Raw genomic sequence first — 8,825 nt, 5'->3', positions numbered from 1 at the left:
CCAGAAAGGGTTTCTCTAATAACTTCCATATTTTTTTCAAGCCTAGCTAGTATCTTTAAAGTGATGATTCTTAACTCTAGATCTGACATCGTACTAATGTCCGTGTTGAGTAGGTCCCTGGCAGTCGGCACTACCTCTTGAGAATCACAAAAATTCTAAAGGAGGCAAATTATATAAATTCATTAATATCTGGTTTTGAGATGTATGAAATATGTACATATCTTTTTTTCTTTGCTGTAGCTTTACCTTCTGGGATTTCGTTTAGGTTAATAATAAAATTAGTACTTTTGCTAATGAGAATTATGGGGTTACAGGACTCAAAATGTTGGATCTGGGGCATTCTGAACTGGCAGCAGCTAATCAGTAGAGTGAACAATACACATGGAAACAGATGAGAAGTAACATTATACACAAGAGGGGGTGTGGAGGATAATAAATAAGACTTCCATCTACTGAAAATAATTTTTTATTCCTAACTTTTGGATTCTCAAAAAGACTCTTAATTTGGATGCCATTAATTTTCCAGAAAGATTCTTGCCCTCTTTCTGGCCCTGCTCTCTCAGGATCCAGGGAGCTTTTGCTAAGGCTTTCTGCTCTCCTTTCCTTTCTGAAAGCTTCTTCCTGCCTTTCTCCAACCTCTTAATATCTCAGTTCAGCTGGCCCTTCCTAGTGAGGCAAATGACCTCAGAAAATGTTCTGTGCTTTGTTGAGAGAGTTGCTGAATAATATAGGACACGGAAGACCTGAAGTCATATGAAGTAATGATTAATTACTTAATGATTAACCTTCATACAATGGCTGCACTCTAGCCACCCAGGGAAATAGCTTCTTGGTAGAGACTTCTACACAGAACAGATTTTAGTCTCTTTCTCATTCTAATCTGTTACAAGCATTCTTTCCAAATCCACTCACCATGCCCCTAAGACCCTCCCTCATAGTACCCAGATCAAAGACAGAACATTTGATCTTAACTGGGTCATGCTTTTCACCCCAGGAGCTCCTTCAACTAAAGTACAATTCAACTTCACTACATGCCTGCCTTAAAGAATAGCTGAAATGAACCATGCAATTTCCTTCTCTCTGTACTATGTCCCAGATCCCCAACCCCCCAGCCCCTTTTTCTTCTCAAACCAAATGGGCTACTGAGATCCATGGTTCACACACTATTTATATGTCATCATTAGCTGATTAAGAAAATTTGAAATTCCTATTTAGGTTATAGCAGAAAGCACTGGAGCTAAGGGCTTGAAAAACAAGTAGTAAAGGAGTACACAGAGCCAATCCAGACAAGAATCAGACAATGAGGGAATTGTGCTGGATTCCTTTCCATTGTCTGTTTTCTCATTCTCCTCTGACTTTCCTCATGCTATTGCCTGCTACTTTTTTTTTCCTTACACAACTGCAGGGTTTCCTGCAGTTGTGCTCTTGTGCCCTTAGTTGAATCTCCTTATTTTCTATGCTGCTTTTTAGCATCCCTTCCTGGCTACTTTAAAATGATGGAACAGATTTAACTTCAGATCTGTGCAAGCCTAGATCACAGGTCAACTCTTGGGAAATGGGTTAAAACTCACCCACTCACAGATAACCACAGCATATCAGATTCACACTTGGCCTCTTGCTATTCTTTTATCTGTATATGTGTATGTATGTTTGTATGCCTAAGTCTGTCCTATACCCTCAATGGAAAAAGCATAGTGCAGTAAGGTGGTATAGTACAGTAGTTAAAAACATGGGCTTTGGAGTCAGACAGACATGGATTTACATTCTGACTCTAGAAATTTCTGGCCTACATAACAGTGGGCAAATTACTTAAACTCTCCTCTGAAAATGGGAAAATAATAGCGTCAGCCTCATATAGTTGTTTTGAGGATTAAATGCATATAAATGGAGCAGAATCACAGTTTGTATATAGTTGGTTCTCAATAAGTGGTAGCTGGACTAAGCTATTCAAGGGTAAGAACCTGACTTATTATAGCAGATTTCTTCCCTAGCTCAATTCCATATATCCTGGAACAAAGAATAGTTATGATAGATTCCAGAAGATTGAAGTGGAAGGGGCCTTAGAGATCATGCTGTCTGATCCTCTCATTTTCTTATCAGGAATCTAAGATACAGAAATAGAAACAGACTTGCCTCAGGTCATTTTGGCAGAATGTGGCATAGCCAGAGTTAAAACTCAAAATTCATTATTACTCTCTTTTATTCCAATCTATCTTTGTAATATAATTTCAAGAATGGCTTTTCTGCATTAGCTTTTTCCAACACAGTCTGGTGGAAAAAGGGAGTTATAACGAGCTTTGTACTACAAAGACCGAAAAGCACAGGGTGAATGCAAAAGAAAGGAAAATAACCAAATGTTCTGCATGTTAGAAGTTTGCACTTTAAGTGGGGAGCAAAGATATACATATATGTGCACATCATGCACATGCCATCACAGTTACACATGCACTCAACATTAAGGAAAATGACAAGGCAAAGGAACAAAATGTTCAAAGTTGTAGTGCAATATGAATTCATGAGAGCTGAGTGGACCAATAAAAAAATAAAAATCTTTACAGCCCAGAAAGCTTAACAGAGGATGACCACCTGGAAAGAAATGATAACTACTCTTACATTAGCTCTCCTAAAATACCTTCCCAAACATTTAAGAGCAATAAGAGCAGCAGAGGACACCACCTTTTTTATCCCACTGGAATCTGTGTTAGCCCACAGGGATCCATTTACAAGGAAAACTAAACATGTACTTAAATCTTGATTTCTATGTTCTATAAAGACAACCTTTCCACATCTGTTTGGCTTTCATGCAGCTTCCTCAGTCATCATCCCACACATTTACCACTACAGAAGGCCTTGACAGAAGCCACTTAGTTAAAGTACACTTTCAGTTGCCAAAAAATACAATGCGAACTACCCCAGCCAACTTCACACTCCTGGGGACTATCCTCCTCCCCATGGCTTTCCCATAGTGAAATGTCAGACTCAGCGAGCTTAATGGAGAATAGCAGATTTCAGTAATGGATCAGTTCCTCTCCTCAGCATGCCCGATCTATAATGAAAATGAATTGTTGTGTTTAGTGTACTCAGAATAACCAAGTATGGATTAGTCTTTGATTCTGACTTTGAAGATGCACAAATCCTATTGTCTAAGGCCTTAGCAGGACACTGTAATGTTTCAGGTCAGGATGTACAAAAGGAAGGTGAGCATAGATTAGCCAAAAGTTCATTTATTCACTAACATGGCATGATTCAAATAACAGATATTCAAACACAATACATCCTAATCAGTCTCCTTCCCAGGGACATACTTCATAGGTACTAGAGAAATCTTATTAGTAATGCAGAGCTGCAAAACAGGCAAAGTTTCTCTGAAGGTTCCTTACACTCGTCTTGTTAGTACCCTGCTACCATACCGCAGCATTAAGGGTACTTCTGACATCCTACTGTGGTACCCAATTGAGATATCAAGCAGTGCACTCCCACACCTGATGCCATAGCCCAATATCTTTTACTCTTTAATTAATTCAACAAAAATATATTGAGTGATTACCATGGGGAAGTTCAAGTGTTTCCCATTATTTGCCCCTCTAGGGAGGAAGCATGTTTTAGAATCCTAGGCAAGATATGCAACTAGAAAGATAGGCAGAGATCAGATTGTGAAGAATTTTGTATACTATCATTTTTAAAAGCTTAGACTTTATCATTTAGGCAGTGGGTATTTATTAGCGGTTTTAATATAGGAAAATAACTGTCAGGTTTAGAAAAATCAAACTAAAGACAGTATAGAGGATAAGAATGACAGTACAGTCATTTCAAAGGGTGTAGTTAAGGACCAAAGCCAGAGTTCCTGAAGAAGAGTCAATGTTCAAATGCAAGCCAAATCAAAGGTCAAGGCCCTACACTGGAAAATGTAGAAACTATCACAGAATCAGGCCAAAAATATGTCACTCACTGACCTAAAGTGAGCTTTTCTCTAGCCCTATATCTAGTGAAGGCAGTTTCAGCCAAGAATTCAGCCCTTTGGGTATGGCTAGATTAAGCACTCTGAATGAGCTGATAAGGTGAGGAAATGGAAAAAAAGAAATGAAAAAAAAAAAAGCTTGAAGCAGTTTGATAGGCACTAAAATGCTTGAGAACACCTGTACTCATAAGCATTCCAACCACTCTTGCAGCCTTGACTGACAGAGAGGAGCCTTGATGGTACTGTCCAGAGGACGGTGCCTGGAAAAATGACTTCAGAATCTAGAACTATCACATTTCAATTCTTTCCCAATTACTCTAACTTTCTTTCTAAAAAGCAAGAGAGGGCAACAGGCTTTATTTAGGCTTTTCATAAACAAATCTATATCTGCCTACTTATGCAAATGAGGAACACAGGGAGCCACTCAAGTTTCACCATCATGACTTATCATGTATTTCAGAAGACCAAGTTTTAGTCTTAGATCTTTGCAATAATCTTGTGTTACTATCTTTCTGCATAACTTTTAATGAGGATTAAATTAGTATATGTAAAGTACTTGTCAAATGCATAGTATTTACCAAGCATTCAATAAATATTAACTTTATTGCACATAATCTGTAAAATACATAAAATCAAATAATCACATATATAGTAGGGCCTTGATTCCCAAGGTACATGTCCAGCAACTTCCACATATTCCAAATTTGTAAACTTACATTATATAATTTCTCTTTTAAAATGTTACAAAGGAAAACTTCACTTCATGATTCCATAACAATAGAGCAACAATCATTTATAAAGCTATGAAAATTAATTTGGCTACTAAAATAAAATCTCTTATTTTGTAATATTAATTGAGAACTAACTTGAATTTGCAAATCTGAACCAAAGGTCATGAGGAAGATCAGCTCATATAGTTATCTGGGATTCCTGTACAGTACAGAAAATGCAAATACTAGTCCATCTGTCTCATCCCACTGGAAACAGATATCTCACTTGAAATTAAAGAACAAAACATACTATATCCTTCCCTCATAGTCTGTCCCATGATTCAGTAAGCAAGTGCTGGCACCTAGTATATACATATGTCTATTAAAAGTAACCAAAGTGCTTTTTGTCACCATTCTCACACCATTACTATTTTTCTGTCTATATCCAGAGACATAAACTCCTAGAAAACACTTGGTCCCCAAAAGTAAAATGTTATAGGTAGCATGAAAACAAGAGAAGAGAAAAATGATAGATATAGAGAACAAAGAAACCCAACCCAAGAATTACAGAGGTTACTGAGAAAAATATCAGAAGTAATAATCAAATATGATTGAAGAAATCTTTTTCATTATTTTAAAAACAATGAAAATAGACCTGTACTTAGACATATGCTGACCAAAACAAACTTATATTAGGAAGATGAAGAAAAATTTCTACAAGCCTCCATGGAGAAAAACAAACAGGTTACCAATAAAGCTACAAAATTTAAGCTAGCTTCAAACATCTCAGACACACACTATGTTCCAACAAATGAAGCAATATCAACAGAATTTTGAGGGGAAATATTGTGAACGAAGAATTATATACTAAGCTTAGTTATCTTTCATGTATAAAGGAACCATCTCAGATAGTCAAAGGCTTGTAGGACAATACAAAGTTTCAATTGTACTATGATATATAATTTTTTAAAATAAATGATTGGACTATTCTTCTGATCCATGAGCATGGAATGTTTTTCCATCTTTTGGTGTCTTCTTCAATTTTTTTTCATGAGTGTTCTGTAGTTCCTAGAATATAAGTCCTTTACCTCTTTGGTTAGGTTTATTCTGAGGTATCTTATGGTTTTGGGTGCTATTGTAAATGGAATGGTTTCTATAATTTCTCTTTCTACAGTTGCATTGTTAATGCATAAGAAAGCAACTCATTTCTGTGCATTGATTTTGTATCCTGCCACATTGCCGAATTGCTGGATAAGTTCTAGTAATTTGGGGGTGGAGTCTTTTGGGTTTTCCACATAAAGTATCATGTCATCTGCGAAAAGAGAGACTTTGACTTCTCCTTTGCCAATTTGAATACATTTTATTTCTTTTTGTTGTCTGATTGCTGTTGCTAGGACTTCTAGTACTATGTTCAACAATAGTGGCGAGAGTGGGCATCCTTGTTGTTTTCCTGATCTTAAGGGAAAGGCTCTCAGCTTTTCTCCATTGAGGATGATATTTGCAGTGGGTTCTTCATAGATGGATTTTATGATCTTGAGAAATGTTCCCTCTATCCCTATACTCTGAAGAGTTTTAATCAGGAAAGCATCTGTATTTTGTCAAATGCTTTTCTGCATCAATTGAGAGGAACATACGGTTCTTCTCTCTCCTCTTATTAAAGTGTTCTATCACATTGATTGATTTGCGAATGTTGAACCACCCTTGTATCCCGGGGATAAATCTCACTTGGTCATGGTGGATGATCCTTTTAATGTATTGTTGGATCCTATTAACTAGGATTTTGTTGAGAATTTTGGAATCCATATTCATCAGGGATATCAGTCTGAAATTCTCCTTTTTGTTGGGGTCATTGCCTGGTTTGGGGATTAAGGTAATGCTGACCTCATAGAATGAGTCTGGATGCTTTCCTTCTGTTTCTATTTTTTGAAACAGCTTCAAAATAGGTATTATTTCTTCTTTAAATGTTTGGTAGAATTCTTCAGGGAATCCATCAGGCTCTGGACTCATGTTTTTTGGGAAGTTTTTGATCACTGCTTCAATCTCGTTATTGGATATTGGCCTATTCAGGTTGTCAATTTCTTCCTGTTTCAGTCTTGGGAGTTTATAGGTTTCCAGGAAAGCATCCATTTCATCCAGGTTGCTCAGCTTATTGGCATATATTGTTGATAATAATTTCTAATAATTGTTTTTATTTCCTTGGTGTTAATTGTGATCTCTCCCCTTTCATTCATAATTTTATTAATTTGGGATCTTTCTCTTTTCTTTTGGGTAAGTCTGGCCAGTGGTTTATCGATCCTTTAATTCTTTCAAGGAATCACCTTCTAGTTTCATTGATCTGATCTACTGTGTTTCTGGTTTCTAATTCATTGATCTCTGCTCTAATCTTAATTATTTCTCTTCTAACGCATGGCTTAGGCATCGTTTATTGCTTTTTCTCTAGTTCTTTAAGGTATAAAGTTAAAAAACAAATAATCAAGTCAAAAAATGGGCAGAAAACATGAACAGACATTTCTCAGAAGAAGACATACAAATGGCTAGCAGACACATAGAAAAATGTTCAACGTCATTAGCCATCAGGGAAATTCAGATCAAAATGCCACTGAGATACCACCTTACGCCAGAAAGAATGGCAAAAATTGACAAAGCAAGAAACAACAAGTATTGGAATTTGGGATTTTTCTGTTTTTTTGAGTGAGGCTTGGATGGCTATGTATTTCCCCCTTAGGACTGCCTTTGCAGTATCCAATAGGTTTTGGACCAATGTGTTTTCTTTCTCATTGGTTTCCATGAATTGTTTAAGTTCTTCTTTGATTTCCTGGTTGACCCAAACATTCTTGAGCAGAGTGGTCTTTAGCTTCCAATTGTTTGAATTTCTTCCAAAATTTTTCTTGTGATTGAGTTCCAGTTTTAAAGCATTATGGTCTGAGAATATGCAGGGAATAATCTCAATCTTTTGATATTGGTTGAGACCTGATTTGTGACCCAGTATGTGGTCTATTCTGGAGAAAGTTCCGTGTATGCTCGAGAAGAATGAACACTCTATTATTTTAGGATGGAATGTTCTGTATATATCTACTGAGGTCCATCTGGTCCAGTGTGTCATTCAAAGCTCTTGTTTCTTTGTTGATTTTTTGCTTAGATGATATGTCTACTGCTGAGAGTGGAGTACTGAGGTCTCCTATAATTGACATATTGTTATCAATATGACTCTTCATTTTGGTTAAGAGTTGGCTTATGTAGTTGGCTGCTCCCATGTTGGGGGTGTAGGTATTTACAATTGTTAGATCTTGTTGGATAGACCCTTTAAGAATGATATAGTTTACTTCTGTGTCTCTAACTACAGTCTTTGTTTAAAATCTAATTTGTCTGATGTAAGTATTGCTACCCCAGCTTTCTTTTGAGGTCCGTTGGCATATAAGATGGATCTCCATCCCTTCACTTTCAGTCTGGATGTATCTTTAGGTTCAAAATGAGTCTTATAGACAGCATATGTATGGGTCCTGTCTTTTTATCCAATCTGCAACCCTGTGCCATTTTATGGGAGCATTTAGGCTGTTCACATTAAGAATAAACATTATTTTTTTTAAAGATTTATTTATTCATTTGAGAGAGTGAGAATGAGAGAGAGTACATGAGAGGGGGGAGGGTCAGAGGGAGAAGCAGGCTCCCCGCTGAGCAGGGATCCCGATGCGGGACTTGATCCCGGGACTCCAGGATCATGACCCGAGCCGAGGGCAGTCGCCCAACCAACTGAGCCACCCAGGCGCCCAAGAATAAACATTATTAAAATGTCTATGCTACCCAGAGCAATCTATTCCTTCAATGCCATCCTGATCAAAATTCCAATGACATTTTTCAAAGTGCTGGAACAAACAATCCTAAAATTTGTATGGAATCAGAAAAGACCCTGAATCACCAAGGAAATGTTGAAAAAGAAAAACAAAGCTGGGAGCATCACATTGCCCTATTTCAAGTTATATTACAAAGCAGTGATCACCAAGACAGCATGGTACTGGCACAAAAACAGACATATAGACCAATGGAACAGAATAGAGAGACCAAATATGGACGCTCAATTCTATGGTCAAATAATCTTCGACAAAGCAGGAAAAAATATCCAATGGAAAAAAGACAGTCTCTTCAATAAATGGTGCTGA

Source organism: Leptonychotes weddellii, chromosome X, assembly GCF_054177405.1.
Source record: "Leptonychotes weddellii isolate Sample4059 chromosome X, ASM5417740v2, whole genome shotgun sequence".
Classification (NCBI taxonomy): domain Eukaryota; kingdom Metazoa; phylum Chordata; class Mammalia; order Carnivora; family Phocidae; genus Leptonychotes; species Leptonychotes weddellii.
This window is presented reverse-complemented; position numbering follows the sequence as displayed.